This window comes from Papio anubis, chromosome 19 (genome assembly GCF_008728515.1).
Source record: "Papio anubis isolate 15944 chromosome 19, Panubis1.0, whole genome shotgun sequence".
NCBI classification, from domain to species: Eukaryota; Metazoa; Chordata; class Mammalia; order Primates; family Cercopithecidae; genus Papio; species Papio anubis.
This window is the reverse complement of record NC_044994.1, coordinates 70004134-70025045: the sequence shown is the minus strand read 5'-3', so window position 1 is coordinate 70025045 and position 20912 is coordinate 70004134.

Genomic DNA, 20912 nt, shown 5'->3' with positions numbered 1-20912 from the left:
CCAATAGAAGACGGTTATGCCTTAATATGGTTGTATATTTTAAATTTCAAGTTTGGAGGCAGTAAAAGAAACAAGATGTTTTAAAATCTTCCTTCTTTCCAAATCCCATTTTATAGTTTTGTTTGCTGTTTCTTGTCTGAAATCCATCTGGTAAGTACTTGTTAGAGTAATGCTAATCTTATGCCAATCTATGAACTGTTCAAAAAATTTTGTTGTTTTCTAACTTCTCATAACACACATCTTTAACAATAGTGAAAGAGCTTGGAAACATGATTCTGTAAAATTAAAAGCACTTGATACCTAAAAAGCATTATAAAGTAAATTTGAAATGATCTTCCCAAGAATAACAAAGGTTTCAGGGGAAACATGAATTTCTAAATGGCCTTCTATTTATCACTGAACACACAAGACATAGGACAAGCCCTAAATACAAAAATAATCAGACACTTCAGCTTTACTACAGCCAATAATGAAAAAGCTGCCAATAACATCTTCCTCTGCAGCTGATTTAGTAAAACTTTATGAAGAGAATAAATTTTATGTTTTAGTATACATGACAAGTATGTTCTAGATGCTAAGAAGCAAGACAAACAGAGATCAATAACCTCCAACGTATACCTGGATTGTGTCAGCTTCCAGTTATGATCTTGTCTCGGGGGGAAGAGCAAAGAACAATGAGAATTTCTGGTCTTGATGTCACAGAATGGTCAAACCATTTCAATTCCTAAGAGAAATACTTATAGATGTACTGTGCAAACCTTTCTGCATTTGGTACACACTCTGTAATGGGTGGCAGAAATCATCTATTTTGTGAATTATATATCTAGCACAAGGCTAACTAAGAGGTTTATGCAAACAAGAATAAGACTTTTTAATGGCTTTGTTCATTTTGATCTCTCAGATTATAAGGCAATTCCATTTTACAGCTGTGCTGCTACGTAGCACCCCATTTGAATTCTGCCCCTAAGATAATCCTTAAACATAGTTTCAAAGCACATCACATCCAAATATAGACTGGAGGTTGAATAGCCCAAGATGACAAGTAGGTCCTGTTGTGAATGACGGCAAATGTACGAATGGCCCCATAGAAATGTTGAGCTCAACTGAGCCTTGGAGATTCAGCATCTTCGTGTCACAGGTGTGAACACGGAGAGACGCAGAGTGGAATGTGAGTTCACCCTGTTGGCTTGAGGTTGAGCTCTTATTCACAACCCAGGACTCTTCATAGGGGAACACTGGCTTTCACTCATGATACAATTATCTGATTGGAAATGTAAAAATCTAGGGACAAAAAGAAAATAAAATACAGACTAATCTAAAATGTGTTTGCTGAGATGGCGACTGGTCTTTGCTGACCACCAAGTTAATTATGACTGTTTACTCTTCACCAAAAGCATGGCCTTGTCCTCCACCAGGTCTCTCCAGCAGAATTCGTTCTGCAAATCCAGGAAATTAATTATTAGGAAACACACATTTGCCTCTATATTCTATGTAATTTGAGTAAAAGTAGATGTGAAGCTGGGAAAATAATCTGGTTGTGTTTTTAATGCATTAGATGAAGTTATATTGGCAATGTCAGTAGAAAGCAAAGGTTGTCGGAAGCATAAAGTAGGTATTTCATGTTTATAAACATTAAATAGAGTTAAATGTAAGTACAGTAGAATGTCTTCCAAGATTTCTTAATTCCTGTATTTATGAAAGCATTTCTCACACGGTGGGGCAGCGCAGAGAGAATGTAGCTGGGGTCAGTGTTCCTGGGGGTTCTGTTGGGCATTGCCAGGTTTCGCTGCCTCAAGTCCCTTTTGGAACCAGGTGTAGCTGGGAGTCACTCACCATGGGGCACAAAAGGCCTGTTCTTCTTCAATGCCCCAAAAAAAGTAAACCCAGTGTTATTCATCATTAGTGAGTTTCTGAAAATTACTGTTATCTTAGAATTGCATAATATTAGAATTGGACAATCCCAAGGGATCGGTTAGTTCTCATTTTGGAGAAAGGCATACAAATCTCCAGGTGGCTATGGGACATTCCACATTCACAGAATGACTAGTAGAAACCTGGCCGGTGTGTAGCTCACCGAGAGAAGGTCAGGTTGCTTGATGGAAATGCCGTATTTCTCTAGATACGTGCCTGTAGCCTGACTGGACATAAGCAAACAGAGTTGAAAGTAACTTAACAGATAACCATAGTTTGGGAGGAGGCTATAGAATTTCAAAGGGCAAATGGATGGTGAATGTTGCTGAATTAACTCCCATAGTACGTCAGACTGAAGACAGAGGAGGACTAAACCTTGGCACGAAAGCTAAGATTCCTGCAGCAGATCAGCCAGGTGTAAAACAGAGACAAGTTCCATAAGGTTATTTTTCAGTTTGTGAACTGTAAATTGATGTTTAATACATTGGAGGCGCAATAAATATTATTATTGGTTATCCTAAATCATAATAACGTTGTTTGCAAGGTGCACACATGGAGCTCCCACTTTCCAATAATTTTCTCATTCAGTTCTGACTCAACTTATGGCTTAAGCTCTATCCACCCAATATGGCACCAATTTTCAGAAGCCACGAGTGGAACTGGAGACTCAGAACTCAAATTCAGGTCATTGTAACAGCAAAGCATGCATCTGTATTATAGATATTATTCTATAGTATCTATATAGCATCTACTATTCTTATATCTAGCAAAAGTCACGCATCAGAGGTATTTGGGCAGCATTAGTACTCAATCTGTGCTTTAATTAGTAACACTGGCACTCACAGTTTCATGCCCACTATGAATATATTTGCCTTCTAAGGGATGATGGCCTCATGTATATACAACATACTTATATATGTATGTATATATAAAATACGTATACATATATGTTAGAGAGAGGGAGTGTCTCGCTCTGTTGCCCAGGCTGAAATGCAGTGGTGCAATCATAGCTCACTGCAGCCTTGAACCTCCCAGGCTCAAGTGATCCTCCCACCTCAGCCTCTTGAGTAGCTGGGACTCCAGACGTGCACTACAGGGTCTCACTATGAGACAGGATCTCACTATGTTGTGCAGGCTGGTCTCAAACTCCTGGGCTCAAGCAATCTTCCCACCTCAGCCTCTTGACATGCTGGGATTACAAGCATGAGCCACTGCACGCGGCCAGCCATGCATACTTTTGAAATAATTTTATTTTTCAAGATTTGCAGATACAGATTCAAGAATGCATTTATGTTTCTGGGGACATGGCAAAACTAATGCAGTCTTGAGATCTATTTTCCTGCAAATCTTGGGAAAAAATTATTTATGCATTTACACTGTCATAGATCTATAGTGAAAGCTATTCTGCCATGAGTTCAGGCTCCTCAGTTTCAAGAGGCAGTAGGCAGCCGCTGAGGACAGTGTGCCTGGAGCACCAGGAGACTTCCCACCCTGCCCGCTCATGCGCTGGTCTTCCCAGGTGACAGGCACAGGTCTGGCACCCCCACTTTTGTATCTTTTACTAGAAAGTGTCTCCTCTGCAGAAGCCCTAACCTAGTAGCATTCACTGATGCATTAGCACATCCAGGGGTTTTTATTCAGCGTGGTCTTAAAGACAAACATGCCACCCAGCTCTCACCCCATCACAAGAAGTCAATGCCAGCATGTAAGCATTTAAACAATATGTAAATTGATGTTTTGTGTAAGAGGTGGTAGTGACCTCACAGAGCAGGGTCTGTAGGAACTGGCTCATAGAAAGCTCCTGTGGTTGGAAGATCATCACAGGAGAAAGTCCAGGGGTGGGCACTTCCTGATTAAATGGAATAGATTAGGTGAGGGTTGAAAATGCCATCAAACGGCGAAAAGGATCAGGTTAGATGAACATCTCTGACAGTTGCAATTAAAATGAACTTTTGGCTGAGGGACACCCAGAGGGGAGGTCCTTCTGACTCCATGTTCCATCCTCTGGTCTGGGGTAACACTTCTGAAAACATAACAATAGAGGGTCCTGGGCTGTGAGTCACGTGTGGACTTTAGAGATCCCGGTTTTATTTCTGTATTTGCCTCAATAAATATTTTACAACAAATATTTCCAAGGACAGCCCCAGCGCTGGGCTCTGCTTGGCCCTGTAGCGTGAAGAGCAGCCTCTCATTCCCCGGGGAACAGGCCACGGCACTGAGGCAGTGGGTGCTGCATGGCGCTCTGCGGGCACGAGGGCCCGGCCCCACCTGGACTGGAAGGCCTGAGAGTCTGTGGCTGCCTTGACCTGCCTGAGCCTCATGGGGCCCAAATGCCTAGTTGTGAGTTCTCCTGCTTCCCCCAGGTAAGTCCCCACCCAGCTAGAGCCCCATCAGTTGGACCAGCCACCCCTACCTGTTCCTCAACCTGCCAGTCTGTGAAATTTTTCAAACAAGCTGGTCACAGAATCCAGCGGGCAGGAGCCAGGGGCACCCCCCTCTTGTCATACAAAGCCTGCTCCCCAAAGCCCTGCTGGCTCACTCTGCTCCCCTCCCAAGGGCAGCCCTCAGGTGGCGCGAGTAGTCCTCCCAAGGGCAGCCCTTAGGTGGCGCAAGTAGTCCTCCCCTGGGCAGGGGGCTATGGGACTCACAGACTGCTGTCCATTCCACAGCCCACGCTGGTGCAATCCGTGCTCAGTAAACGGGACTGCAGAGGAAGGGAGACCCCCTAACCTCTGGGTGCATAGGAGGGGATCCATCTCCCACCCAGGGAAGGAGGTGAGGATACTGAGAAGCTCTCTCTCTGGGACTTTCCATTCCTTCATATTTCCCATCATATCTTCTCTTTGAAGGGTTTTTATCACTTCGGGGTGATCCCCAAATTGTTTTGGTCATCGCTACGCTTCAAGAGAGATCTCAGAAAATAGTATAGTATCCGTAACTATAGCTCTGTCTCCTTGAAATAAATGCACATTTTTCAAAGAAGCTTGTAGATACTTAGATTTCCCAGAGCATGTAACTCATGAATTACAAGTCATTCGCCGAAACTGAATCTAATCGAGGTAGTTTGCCCAGACTCAGTTTCCAATACTCCAGGGGGTGCAGGCAGAGGGGCTGGAGAAAGGTGGCTAACGGGTTCTGGACAGACATGCTCAGGGCAGGGCCGGCCAGGCTGTTCAGGGCCCACACAGCTTGGAGGGTGATGCTCAGGGTTGGCACACTGTCTACAACCCCAGAAAACGTCTTCACATAGAAGGGAGGATGTGAAGGGACTCCAGTGTGTGGATGGGGTGGAGAACACCCTCTAAACCGAATCACGTGTCCAGGAAACAAGTATTTGGGAATCTCAAGGAAATAGGTGTTTCAAAACCTAGAGTCAATTTTATCCATGCATTCTAAAAAATATGAGATGCTACCCACCCACCCACCCACACACCCCTTCTCTTTCCTGAATAGCCCCAAAGTATTCCTCGAAAGGGCAATGGGAATTCACATCTGAGCTGGGAAAATGAGCCCTGAGAGACCAATGCTGATCAATCCAGACCCTGAAATATGAATAGGAATCAGTACCCAAGGATCAACAGATGGCCAAGGAGAATTAGTAGGATAGCAGAGCGAGGGCTGGGTGTACATGTGCATACACTCACACCCACTCGTGTACACACACTGTGCACATACCACACACATTCACACATACACACCACAATTAACCATCTCTGAGAAACAGTGTTAACAAAGGAAACAAATGGAAGCATTAAAAGAGTTTCATTTGTATTCTTACAGTAATTTAAGAGACCATCACATGTGTAAAAGACAAATTGTCTTGAGAAAGAAGCTGCCAGAATCCCCAGACCCTGATATTTATGGTGATTTTTGCATTCTTCTTTATGACATCTGGGGTCTGAAATATTCTCCTGTGCATATGCAATCCTTTCATTTTGGAAAATGACATGTTTCCTTTCCTGAGACGGAGTCTCATTCTGTCGCCCAGGCTGGAGTGCAGTGGCGCGATCTCAGCTCACTGCAAGCTCTGTCTCCCGGGTTCACGCCATTCTCCTGCCTCAGCCTCCTGAGTAGCTGGGACTACAGGCTCCCACCATCACGCCCGGCTAATTTGTTTTGTATTTTTTAGTAGAGACGGGGTTTCACCGTATTAGCCAGGATGGGCTCGATCTCCTGACCTCGTGATCTGCCCGCCTCAGCCTCCCAAAGTGCTGGGTTCTTAGTCCATAATTCTCCAATTCAACCCTCCAGAAAGGATAGAAGACAGAAATATTCAGTTCTCTGCATCCGGGCATTTCTGCTTTCCTTCTCAAAGGCTTGCAGTTTGGGCACTTGCCTTAATAAAAGCATCTTTCTTGAAAGCTAGTTTGATTTAGACCTCCCTCACAAACAAGCCATTGATAGAAATACAATGTGCATACTATATATGAAAAAATTATTTCAATGGTACATTATATAAAATATCCTCAAATAACTGCACAAACTGCATAAGTATATTGTTTCTTATATTTTAGAATTCAAAATCAAGCCAAAAGAAATTTCACAGTAATTTAATAATTTGCCCACCATATTCCTCTCATTGTCTCAAATATCATTTTCCAATGTGACATTGGTATAATTAAGTATAAGGTCCTTCATTTCATCATTAGACAAGCTGCTTTTTACACAGAAAATTCTTGGATTTGATTAGATTCTGAGGGTGGCAAAGAGTTGTAAAGCAAAAAGTGACATAAATTTTCCCCAGGGGCAAAAGGAAATGGGATGTTCAAAGAGCATGAGCTTCCCTTAGTCTTGATTCCCCCGTTCCCCCATCCTGTTTTCACAATGGGGACTTCTTAATTTTTTATAGATTTATAAGCAACAGGAAAACCAACTCTTTCTATAATCCACCTCCAAATCTAGGTTCTGTAATACATCTCATAAGTGACTGATTAGATGATAAGAAAGGAAATTTTTACGAAGTGCCTAATACGCGCCAATGCTATCCAAGGCAATTTACATATATTATCCATTTTAAGCTAAATAATAAACTTGGCCAAACTATTAAGACGATGGTTTTACAGATGAAGAGCACGATACTGGGAGAGGCTAAGAAAATTGGCCGGGCTCACACAGCTAGTGAGAGCCAGGTTCTGGATGCCTGGCTTTCTTGCTTCAGAGTGCACGCTGTTTCTACTCTTGTGTATTGCCTTCCCAAGTGGGAGAATTTTCATTTTTGAGAAACGTTTAGAAAATTCTGAACAGTTAGAAGCTGTTTGAATGCCAATGAATTCTTTTGGAGGTTAGTCATTCTACTTACATGGAGAGCCTTCCCCTGAGGCTCTGTTTATCACTTCTGTATTTCTACTGGTCTCATCTCCAGGCATCCCACTGAGATGACTTCAACTCTTCACATTGCTTTCCCCTAAGAGGCAGTTCAGAATCACTATTACCACCATCACCACCACCATCACCACCATCATCACCATCACCATCACCACCACTACCATACCATCACCACCATCGCAATCACCATCATCACCACCATCACCACCACTACCATACCATCACCACCATCACAATCACCATCATCACCATCACCATCACCAACACCATCATTGCCTTTATCTCATCGCTGCCTCCTACACCATCATCCCTCATCATCATCACTATCCGCCATCGTCACCACCGCCACCGCCATCACCGCCACCGCCGCCATAAATCTGCCACCGCCTGCAATCGCTGCCAGCTGCCATCACCGCCGCTGTCACCGCCGCGTCACCACCACATCGTCACCGCCACTATCGCCACCGCTGTCGTCGCCATCGCCGCCAAATCACCGTCACTGCTGTACCACCATCACCACCGCCGTCAATCGCTGCCGTTGCCACTGCCGAGCACTAATGTAAATCACCATAATCGCCACCGCCACGGCGTCGTTAATCGCTTATGGAATTGCCACTGTGACGCCATCCGCCGCCATCGTCGTCACTGTCGCCGCCACTGCCGTTATCGCCACTGCCAGTACCATTTTCGGCACTAGTATGACACCGGCGCCAGTATACGGCTCGGCGTAAATCACCGCAAATCGCCACCGCCACCGCCATTTTATTTGGTATTAGGGATGGTTTTAGGGCGTGTGGTTTCGCCCAGTGGACTCAGATTTTGAATAACCTTCAACCCAATGAGCAACAGAACATTGTTTACTCTTCATTCATCCATATCTTACCTTGCCTGGGCCACCAACAATTTAAAGAACAATCAAAAGTCCTTTATATCACATTTCCATTTTATGTAAATACAATTCATACCTAGCATGAATTCTTTAAGGGCCATCCTGATTCAGGTCTTTGTATATGTTTTATTTTGTGCATTTTCAGTTCTCACTCTCTTTTTATTATTAAGAGAGTGTCCTCTTCCTCCACCTGACATCCCTTACCCTATAACTGGTTATGATCTAAGATAATTTCTTTTCATCAATACCTTGTTTTGTGCTTTGTGTTGGAATAGCCAAAAGTAAAATCAATTCTTCCTTGACTCATAACGACAACCTACCAGGGAAGAATTTCATGGGTCCTAAAAAAGAGAATTCCAAGTGTTCCCTGGGTATACCATTTTTTCTTGTTTTTCAGTAGAGTCTTGGAAAAAGTTATTTGCCCGGTGGATGATTTAGGTAAATGTGTTCTTGTACAGCATAACTAATTAGATAACAGGTAGTCAATTAGCAAAGTAAAGCCACCTTCCCGTCATACAACGTTGAGGACATTCCAATAACTTTATTTGATCTGAGTGCATGGTCACCTGGCTCCCATGTGTGGGAAGTCTGGCAAGCTGGCCTCCCACAGGAGAATCGCGGTGTGGCAGTTACGTCTCTCTTCCCCTCATTTTCTTATTAAGAATGTAGCAAAACAACAACATCAACACACACCCCTATATCAATATGGTTTACAGTACTGGATGCTAAGTACAGGCGATCCTTCTTCTCATGCTTTAGAACTGGCATTTGCCATCAGCCAAGAGGCAGAAACACTGAGATGTGCTTTCTGAGTTGTCTTAGAGAAGATAGCAGATTCTCTTAGAGGATCCTGATGCAATTGTGACCTTAGTAAGGACTCAAGATACAACCATGCCCCTTGGCCCCTGTAAACAGTCATTTTCTACCTCCCATGCTGTGATTTCAGTCAAATAAACAATGAAGTCAGATCTGTCAGAGAGTTCATTTGGCCAGTGTTACCTTTGCTTCATAAGGAATAAAACATGATGCTTTGTTTGTGCCAAGGAGAAGATAAAGGGATGCATCTGTTCGGTGGCTACATATATAATAATCCACTATTTAAAAACAAGTCCTTTTGGCATACCTCACAGACCCAGATAATTTCCCAGGCTAAACTCAACGCTAACATTTATAAAAGACAATACGGAAGGTCCTAAAGCAGCATCTGTAAGACTAGATCTAGATAAAGACAGTTAATTATGCTCACAGATATTTATTACCTCAAAGTGTCTAAATAAAATGTAGCTCTTAAACTATTATCCAAGTAAGTCCAATGATTTTAACTGGCTCTTTTTACTTTGTATTGATAATCTGTAAAGAAAAACATACATAAGCACAATTTCTCAAAACACAACCAATACCAGCAAACATAATTTCTAAATGTAAAGAGCATCCTGAAAACTAATGATGAACTCATTTTCTTAGCTGGTGTGACCTTCGTGAGAAGAAAGCTTTGAAAGAGTATTCACCACGGACAATGCAAAACTTCGGAGTTTTTTATGAAAATTAAATGGTTTGTCCCCTGAAGAATCAGCATTAAAACCCTTTTATGCACTGGCATAAAAAATTAACCTTAACAAATAAAACTAAGCTGTGAATCATTTATCTTTGCTTATCTCTTTGATTACTGTATATTAATTAAGATGTGAATTACTACTTGAAATAAAAGGATGCCTGGAATCCAAAAAGAATGAAAAATGCAGGCTGATGTAAGGAGACAATGAGCTGGGTAATTCAGGAAGCAATTGAAAAATGAATGTTTACTTTTAATGTTTTACTTTGCTATTTTCCTTAAAAGAAAATCTATATAAATTTATATTGTTTGCACTCTGCTGTTCTCTGATAGTTGAAAACAGTTGTTCGACTGCACTGGTCTTTGAACGCTTAGATGGCAGGGCTCAATAATCTGTCTCAGCCCAGGTTAAGTGATGGAATTCATTTAAATGCCCCAGAAGTAATCATCCACAAAGAGTACATTATTTCTCTTTTATGAATTTTCAAACCTAATACTGATGGGTGGCATGCAATTAAACCTGATCAATATGTAATTTAGGTGGGCTGACATGTTTTCAAATTCTCAGAATATAGATTCTTTCAATATTGCAAGAGCTTAGCGAAATACTTAGCTCTTATAAAATAGCTAAAGCAGTTTAGTACAGTACAGAAAAAAAGAATAAGTTTAGCCAGAAGATATACAGGGAAGTAATTATACTTGGAGAGTCTAATTTTTGAACAGAAACCATAATTGGTAAAGGAAGAGTGCCTGGGATCCTGCTTGCTCTTTCTACCGCCCTCTTACCTTCTCTCTTCTACATAAGAGAAGCAAGAAAGGCTATCAGCAGGATTTTGTGAAGTACCATGTCAGCAATTTTCATGTACAAATACTTTCAAAAGCATTGTAAATACTAATTAAAAGATTGTCAAACCACATTATTACATTTACTCACAAAATTTTACATTAATGTATTACATTAACACATTTATAAATGTAAATGTACTATGTTAATACATTTACTCACAAAGTTTTATTACCCAGAAATCAAAGTGAGACCCCCCCCCAAAAAAAAAACACCCAAACCCCATGGAGGGGTGGGATTACCATAATGACCCTTTGTGTTAAGCTAATAAACAAGGGAAGTACATTGGCTTGTGACCCTAAAGGTGAAGGGGGACGCTCCCTGGTATTACTAATTAGCCTGCTGTCATCCACACAATGAGAATTACACTTGAGTTCCTATGATTTGACAGGATTCAATTTTAAATTTCATGCCTGAGGTCTTAAAGTGCTCTTTCACCCCTCGCATTTGCATGTTATCCATGGCCAATCAAATACAAACAGGGCTTTATGTTTGTGGAAGCCGGTGGGAAGCAGAGATGCATGAGGCTGGCCCTGCAAGGCCCTGCAACAACACCCGTGCAGCTCAGGGAGCCGGGTTTCCACACAGGCCTTGGCACCAAGCCAGAGCTTTTCATCATGGTGAGGAGTGTAGTATTTTCTGGACTTCCATCCACAGACAGGGCTTTTTTTTTTTTGGTCAAATGTGTGCTGAATGTTCATTAAGCCCACTCCTCTTCCTTGTGCAGATGGTTTGCTTAAATTGGCTGCTCCTGACTGTGGGGACAATCCTTCTTCCCCTCATTTCTTGCTCGGAGCAGAACCCAGTGCCAATTCTCATTCACTATATTCAGGGAAACTTGTTTTCCGGTTACTCTGCCCGGGGCTGAGACCACGATAGCATCTCTCCTTCAAGGGATGGGGCGAAGGGAGAACCTCCTGCACCCGTGATTCATTCGCTATTTTAAGACCAGGGAGATTCATACTGGTACTTACTAGATGAATATTAGCCATCAACAAATATGCCCTTTCCAGTTCAATTTTCGTAACATCATTGAGTAAAATGTTAGCTCTATTTAAATCACACTTCCTCTTGAAACTTCACACCTTCTGCCCTGAAGTTGGTAAACATTCTGATGTAATAAAAGAAGTATCCACCCCTCATCCAGGTTCATTTAAATAAACTCCCTGGTAAGAAATTGGGAAGAACAAAGTCACAACTTTACAAAGGCATAAGTAAACAAAAGGACCCTCTGCAATTCATCCTGACAATCTCAAATAAACACTAATGTGTTTTCTTGGATGTGCCTTTCAGAAATGCCTGAAGTGATGTGGAGGGAGAGGCTTTCTCTGAGCTATTTGCTGGTCACTGGGACAGAAATGACAAAGGATTCTGTCCATTAGTTTTTCAATACAATGCTCAATAGTAGCTGGAAATTGATGGGGTAACTGTGGCATCGCATTGAGGAAACTTATGATGCGGACAATAGCACTTTCAATAAAACGGCTTTTGATTTTCTATGTGTCAAACGTTTTAATATTAGGGCATTTCTAGGTCAATGAAGGGTTAATGTAGCATCATAAATCATATCTCAACAAGAGCCCTAAACTTGCTATGAGTGGGAAGTAGTCTGTTCAGGTCAAAAAAAAAATCATCCAAAAAAATCACAAAATGTAAGTAGCTAAAGCAAGATGGAAACCACATTTATTTCACTGCCCCCATACAGACATCGACATAGCATACTAAGGAGAGTGAATAATAGGTGAATTAGAAATTAATGATTCTCTGCAATGTAAATGGCAATTAAAGGGCATGGGCTGCTCCAGGCTCGGTCCAAAGCCCGTCTCCATTTATTTGGTTGGAAACTCACAGCATATGTAAATGTTGCAATTGAGCTCTGCTACGTCTTTATTGAAAGCTATCATCTTCTGTCCACTTTAACCCCACCAAGTACACTTAACGTTGCATCTATTCACTCACCTTTACAACAGAATTTCCACCATTATAGTGTTTGGCTAATCTTTCGGTATGAATAAATAATGATCACTCCAACAAGCCGCAGCCCCACACATGACACCCTTGATGTTATGATCAGCAAAGCTCAATGATTTACATCGATTATAATCCTACACGTCAAAGTGTTGCCTGGCAAAGCTACCTCGTTGCTGTTATTTGTGGGATTTTTTTTTGGTCTGAAATGCTCAAAAAGAGCTATTCTTGCAGAAGGTGTAAAATGGTTAATTTTTTAACTCATTAAAAAAAAAAAAAGAAAATGAAACCCTTTCACCACCATTACGTGTAAGTGCAATTAAAAAAAGATGACAAATTCAATAAGATTTAATGAAGAACAGAAGGAATGCAATGAAGGAACACTTTTCCCATTTTGTTTGTGCTTTTAGTCTAAACTAGCCACATATATCACACCTTGCACAGAGATTGTTTTCAGAGAAAAGAGCCATTTAAACACTCTTATCCAGAGGGAAAAGATCACACAGCAAAGTCCCTGCCTTCATGACACACCAGAGTCTGCAGAGTCGAGGAGAGACACAGAACCACCCTCTGTCATGAGGTCCCAGCTCCTTAAAAATCATGCAAACAAAACCCCAACAAACCAAAACAAACCACAACTCTGAGAGCAATGTAAACTTAGGCACAATTTGTCACTTAAAATCTGCAAATCCCTGCAATATTCGGTGCTAGCCTGTGAAACAAATGGGTTTCTGGGAGGGAAAGCTGCATTGACAAACCCAGCAAAGAGCAATTTTCTGTCGTTTAATGAAGGATGGAGAAAGGGCTTGATAAAGTACCCACTCATTACAAGTTTGTTTTTGTATGTGTGTCTGGATGGCCAACAGAGAAAATGTGCATGTGTTGATGAAAAGGTAAAATCTTCCCAGTTCAATCTTCTTAGACAGGTTGGAATTGTTAAAAGCAATCTTATTTTATTGGGAATTCATTTGGACAGTACCGAACAAAGAGACACCTGAAATAGCAGCCTGTTGGCATTTCTTTTTAGCTAAAATAATACAAAATACTGTAATTGTTAGAGTTTTACATTTTCTTTCGACTCTAATGTATAGCATTAAAATGATGTATATATAATCTTAGAATTTATAAAATATCCAATTAATTTAATTTCTAGCCAGTCATACATATACATGAAATGTGTTCTATAGCTACATAATTTCTATTCTAATCTTCTATATTAAAATACATAATACAATGACAGATTATATTACCCCTATGACTGTTATATTAATTTTGTTATTTGTAACAAACAACAATTGAAACCATCAAACAAATAAGCAAATTTCCAAATTTAAGATAGATAAAAAATAAAATTGAATACTGCTTAGTTGGATCAAAGTTCTAGAAATCAATCACATGGAATCAAAATATGTTATAACTTTAAAAACTTGAATATATAAATTATCTTAGTTTAGTTATTTGAAATCGTGAAAAAAGATCAGACATTTTTTCTTATTTTAACAACTGAAATTGTAAGGAAACAGGATCACAGGGAGATGGGTGCTCAGCAAAGCTGTCAGGAGATGCTTCTTAATGATACTGGAAGGGATGTCTTAGCGCCAGGTACTTGATAAGGTTATTAAGAAGATACATTGACACAGCACGCACGCACGCACACACATACGATTCTGGAATAATCTAGGCATCATCTACACACAGTTATATGGATTCAGGCATGAATAGCAAATTCTGATGACACTCAGTCTTGCAAAGCCCTGGTCTAGTGGACGGAGTTTGCAACTGAAGGTGCCTTCTCTCTCCCTGTGAATGTGAGGTGCACTGTCTGCTTCTTCCTGCCATAGCGAAAATTTATCGGCAACTGCTTAAAATTTAGGCTTTTTCTGTATTCCACTTTTTCTTTCAGTTTTAACTCCGGTGTGCTGTGTTTGTGAGACTCCTGTTCCTGCCCCTTACCAGTGACCCACTGTCTCAAGTGAGGATGCCCCTTCCCCTGTGTCCGGGCAGGAGGGCTGGCCACCTGGCATTTCAACCTGCAAAAGGCCTGTTTTCAGGACCAAGTCCAGAGTCAGAAAGAACAAGGGCACGCCACTGCCATGTACTGCCTGAAGCAGAGCCATCCGCTCATGGCAAACGTTAGGGGCCACAGACGGAAGGTCTTCATGCCCACACCAGAAGGGTTTTGTGTGGCTTAGATAATTTCTTTAAAAAATTCAGCTAGCATTTAAACATTGGGATGTTTTTATATATATGTGTGGATTTTCAACTTTTATTAAAAATATGTGGATCTGGCCGTATTGTGTTCCCGTTGTGCAGGGCACAGTGGGCTGCAGTCCAGCCACACGGCTCCCTGCAGGTGGTACAACCTCCCTCCAGCTTCCCATCTGCTCCTGCTCACCCCAGGTTCTGCAGGGCCTGTGAGCAACTTAGCTCAGGCCCTCAGAGGGAACTGCTGGCTCTGTAGGAAACTTTTGTGGCAACAAGGGAATGGACAGAAGAATGCAAAGAGAAAGGTTTCTTTTCTAATGGAAGTACTCTAACTATTAATTTAATTTTACTATCTGTGAACACCATTATTTTCTATGATAAGTAGGGATCACAGCATCTTAATGAATCAAGTGTTCACTTATTAATTCCCATCTCATTCACCAGAACCGTAGTAATTATATCAGGATGTGCAAAACTCTAGAATGTCTAAAATGATTAAGCCCCCAAGTGGGAATTTAATTGAATGTATTATAAGCTTTTGAAAATTCAAATGTGTACATTTGCCCCCGTATCCATGGGAGATAAGTTCCAAGAACCCCTGGAGATACCAAAGTCCACACATGCTCAAGTTCCTGATATAAAATGGTGTAGTGCCTGCACATAATCTGTGCACATCTTCTGGTTCACTAACATCAACTCTAGATTACTTATAATACCAACTTCAGGGTAAATGCTATCTAGCTGCTTTCTGGATTGCCTAGAAAATAATGACAAGAAAAGTCTCTGAACATCTTCTGTACAAATGCAATTTTTTTTCTGAATATTTTCAATCTTGGTTGGTTGAATCTATGGATGGGGAATTCACAAATACAGATGACTGACTATGCATTGGAAACATTTTCAGCAAACAGTAAAAATTACCAGTGTCCTAAAGTGTTAACACATGAAGTTGTGCTCTTAAAAAGATTAATGATTATTTCATTATAAATGTCAACTTTATATGTTCTGATGTATATTTTTATAAATGATTATGTTAATGCATTTATTAGGTGCTTTTTTCTTAATTTCAAGGCTTCATCAATCACTTGCAAAGAAGGCTCAAAAACAGAGTTTAGGTGTGACCCATCAGGATCTCCACATACAAGGTGAGTGAGTTAGACAAGTGCGTAAACATGCAAATCATGAATGGGAACAAACAGATGACGTGGGGAAAGGCAGGAGGGCTGTGTGGGGTTCTCTGGGCTGGGTGACGTCAACTGGGCTGTAGAGCCATTTGGCATGGTCTCAGAACACACACACACAACACATAATCTCCCTTCACGTCAGATTAAATTTCAAGGTGCATCATGAACAGCATAAGCCAACATCATTGGTATTTTAGCAAGATCATTTGCATATTAAAGGCTAAAGATACTTAATTTTGATCATGTGATATGAAAACAAGCACACCATCTATTTGCTTGTCCTGTGTTTTTCCACTGCAGACAGAACACACAAGGGTCACTCTCCATCCCCACCTGTTATGGTGCTTAGTTCCTAAACACCCCCTCCTCTTGTGATCACTGCTGAGCGCCATGCACAGAAGAGACGCGTGGCATTTCTTGCCCATGTGGCTTGGGACAGCTACACAGAAAATATCATGAAAGCAAGGCTTACAAAGTTGGGACCTGAAGAAACAGGGCATTCTATCTCATTTTCATGACTAAATCATTTTATGATGACAGAATTTGTACCTTCCAAAAATGTATTGCTAAGGTTAGTTTATTGCCCAGGAATGAACTTAGAAAATAACAACTCCACAACTTAGGAATGGAGAATCACAAGCTGTAGCTTTTCACTTAAACCCCAGAGCTAAGCTATGGATAAGCAAAGGCATACAAAGTAATACAACAAACTTTAGAGACTCAGAGGAGAGGGGTGAAAAGGGGGTGAGGAATAAAAAACTACGTATTGGACACAATGTACACTTCCAAGGTGACACAGGTACACTAAAATCTCAGAATCTACCACTATGTATAATTTATCCATGTAACAAAACCCACTTGTACCCAAAAAGCTATTGACATTTTAAAAAATTAAAGAAATTGACTGGGCGCGGTGGCTCATGCCTGTAATCCCAGCACTTTAGGAGGCCGAGGCGGGCAAATCACGAGGTCAGCAGATCGAGACCATCCTGGCTAACACGGTGAAACCCCGTCTCTACTAAAAACACAAAAAATTAGCCGGGTGAGGTGGCGGGCGCCTGTAGTCCCAGGTACTTGGGAGGCTGAGGCAGGAGAATGGCGTGAACCCGGCAGGCGGAGCTTGCAGTGAGCCGAGATTGCGCCACTGCACTCCAGCCTGAGTGACAGAGCAAGACTCCGTCTCAAAAAAAAAAAAAAAAAATTAAATAAATTAAAATCTTCAGTTTATGGTGAAATTGAGAATCGCTGCTAAGTAGCATGAAAGAACATTTCTTTCCCCAAATCACACAATTTGGTTCTTGACTGTAACACTTCATGTGCTTGCTTGGCTGCTAAATATGAATGTAGTGGTTAGTTAATATTTTCCTTCTAAAAAGTCACTAAAATTGACATCTTCCTTTCAGAAAATAACACGTTAAACAATAAAATTTCAAGGTGCATTTGAACAATTATTTAATAATAAAAGTTTAACCAAGACTTTATAAAATGTAAGTGCAGATGGGATTTTTAAAAACAAAACTTTAAAGGACAAAGGCTTACTGGATAGAATGCTTACAAGCACCAAATAAAAAATACTTAGACACAAAAATATACGTAAGGTATATTATTACAAAAATTAATTTTAAGCATTTAATATGTGCCACATATGGTTCACATGTCAATGAAGAAAGTATCTGCACACTCCGAGAGAGAAGGGTACAGTGGTAACACTGCCAGGATATCCATGGGCAGAGCAAGGGCTCAAACCCTGGCCTGTAGAGTCAAAAGACTTTATGATGAATCAAGGACTCCCTCTACCTCCAAATAATGAGAAAGAAATAACTAACAATTCGTTTGGAAAAACACAAGCAGTTTCAATAATAAAGAGTAAATTGCAATTAAATAGTATAAGCTGCATTATATAAAAATCATGAATTTGGCTCAAAATTAGAAATATAATGGAAAATATACATTTTTCTAAATGATTGTATTTTAAAAGTATCAAACACTTTAAAGTCCAGGACAATTTAAAGTATAGATCCCTTTTGACATATGAAATGAAAAAGTGCTATTTGATTTCAGGCCAAAGGTAGGACACTTTTCTATTCTAAATAATCATAGTTATTCTCCACATAGAAAAATCCATACTTCTCAATTTAGTATGGAGGAAACCACTCCTGGATGGGAGATGGGAGAGCTGGCTTTTGGTCCTGACTTAGTTGAGTCTCCATTTAGATAGAGCTTATCGCTGTGGCACCATAGACTTCGTGTTGGTCAAGGGCTGGTCTGCTGAACCAACCTCACTGCCCTGGGCTCAGTGACTGGTTAGAAGCTCCTGCAAGTGGGCCCTATGTGGGATGGGCTTTCCAGACCTACCTTCAGCTGCTTTGTATATCACATTTCATTTTAAGGATAAGCTCTGCTGGTAGATAACAGTTTGGCTATCTTTGGCACAGAGAATTTATAAAGCCTTTACTGACGTAACATACTACAGATTCTACCACTTGTTTTCCCAGTAACGCGACTTTCTCAAAGCAAGTTATCTTCTGTAACCGGTGATGCGATGGCAACCACAGCTCTAAGTTACGGCTGAGTTCCGGGGTCATTTTCTCCTATAAAAAGTAAATCATGCATTCCCTGGGACCAAGTGTTTGTGTGCATATAAATGTGTTTATGATTCACATATGGGTTTCTCTAAAAGTAAGATTTTACAGACAATTTCTATAATTTTATGGATGCTGTATAACTTTTTATGGCTATTTTGCAGAAAGGATTAAACAAAATAATTGGGATTTAGGGTACTGTTAGTTAAAAGGCTGTTATCAAAGTAACTTTGTCCCCCCACAAATATATACTTCATTTTTTTTAAATGTGAAATTTGTTTCAACCACAGAAATGTATCAACAATGTAAGGCTTTCACAGAAGATGTTTATGCGTCCTGGGTATGAGTAATGCATAAAACAAAATAATGATGACGATAAAATTTTTAGTAAAATTTATAGAAAAAATATCGCTTCCTTGAGGGCAACGATCATGTTTTTCTTTGCTGAAATTCTCACAGCCTTATTTATCATAAAAGTTCCAAAAGATACTTGTTGCGTTTGTGATTGAATTCTGATAACAGTGGTATACACAGCTAGAAAAGTAAAACTCTTAAAAAAACAGAGGCATAATGCACTATTTATATGTAAGAAATGCTCTTTAAAACACTCTCATCTTACATATGCATAAGGATTACATCTCTTTTTATTTTTACTGTAAAGCAAATGATGACTGTATTTCTCCTGTAATGATCCTTGGTGCATATGGAGCTCATCACCACCTGTCCTGGTGTTGAAGGTATTTGAAGAAAAGCTGATGCAGCCTGGTCCGCTCCCAGGACCAGCTCAGTGCCCAGTGCCCAGTGACATCACACCTGCCTCCCATGTGAACAACGGCCAGGTGAACAGCATCTCCTCCTGATACTGAACACGCCTTCAGCTGTGCACCAAGCATGCGTGCTCCACTGTGTGATTGTTTATTGGTAGAAATCGTATGTGGCCCAGAATGAAGAGAGGCCCCAGGTGGGCCTGGAGGGAGCAGAGCCAGAAAATGTGAAAAATCAGGAAGTGACAATGACCAATATAAAATTCAGCATGTTCACTTTGGAGATACTCTTAAATATTCGAGATTTGGCTAAGCAAGGATCATTGAAATATCAGTGTTTCATATACACAGCAAATGAAATGTCAACATTTTATATACATAAGACCCCACCAAGAAGTATACACAATAGTCAAATTCATGCAAGAATTGTCTGCGGACTAGCAGAGAATCAAAACGTTAAAAGGCTCTGTTTTCAAAGTAACTTGGTCCCTCTGCAAACATACACTTGATTTTTTGAAGTGTGAAATTTGTTTAACAACCACAGAAATTAATCAACAATGTAAGTAGATAATCAAAATAATGGATTTCACAACAAGTAAATATTAACTAGATTTTTCTAAACGCAAAAAATAAAAACTACCCTCCACCAGCACCACGGGTATTGCAGGTGGCATTCTGGTAGCCACACCTTCTGCGGTGGGCAGGGTACAATGGGCTGTGGACAGCCTTTGTGGGGAACTTTGTTCTTCTCTCTAGGAAACATTACTGTGAATGTTCAATTGCAGTGAAAAACAGCTGACCTTCCTTCCTCCTTCTGTGTCGCCTTCTCTATTCCTTTCTCTGTCTTCCATTTGTTTTCCTTCTTTACTTTTGAACTTTTAAAAATAGAGGTAGGCTGGTAGGATGTAGGCTGTTGAGTGTGTGCTAGGCACACGTCTGCTTTTGAGCACGAGAATACGTCACCCTTGTTTACAAAGACTCTGGGGACATTCTTCAAGTACTATTTTGTCTAACATGAAAATAGACGCCTATTACTTCTAAATCTCAAGGAGGAAAAAAAAAACGTTAAATTGAAAAAACTGTAACATCAGCTAAGGGAGGTTTCTTTCATGTGGATTTTGGGAGACATGTGAGAGACAACTGGCCATTTTTTATAAGGAGGGATGATGCTGCTTATTTCATAATAATTTATCATCTCCAATCTCCCTGCTGTCTGCTCTGAAATGTGTTACAGCTATCTGTTACTGAATTTGAGTGACTTGGCAGCAATAGTCTATATAAATGATATTTTCAAGATTTTCTTCATGGTTTAGGCATTATTTCCCATGTATTCCCAATATATATATATGTCCACACACACATATATATATGTATTCATAAATTTGCCAATTTCCACAATTTCTCAGGTATACACAAACATAGTACACCCTCTTGGTAATTAGCTCATCTAAATACGAGCGTGAAAAACTGCATAACTGTGTGAAATGACAAATATGTTAGTTTACCTCACTATGGTAACCTGATTCTATACCTCAAATATACACAGTAAAATTTATTAAAAATAAAATACAAAAATGAAAATATTTTATAATACTTCCTAAGGGATATTTTCCACAAAATTTTCTGGTTTATTTTGCCAACTGGTGAATCCGTGCATACATGTCAGGTATAATGATCTCCCAAACAGA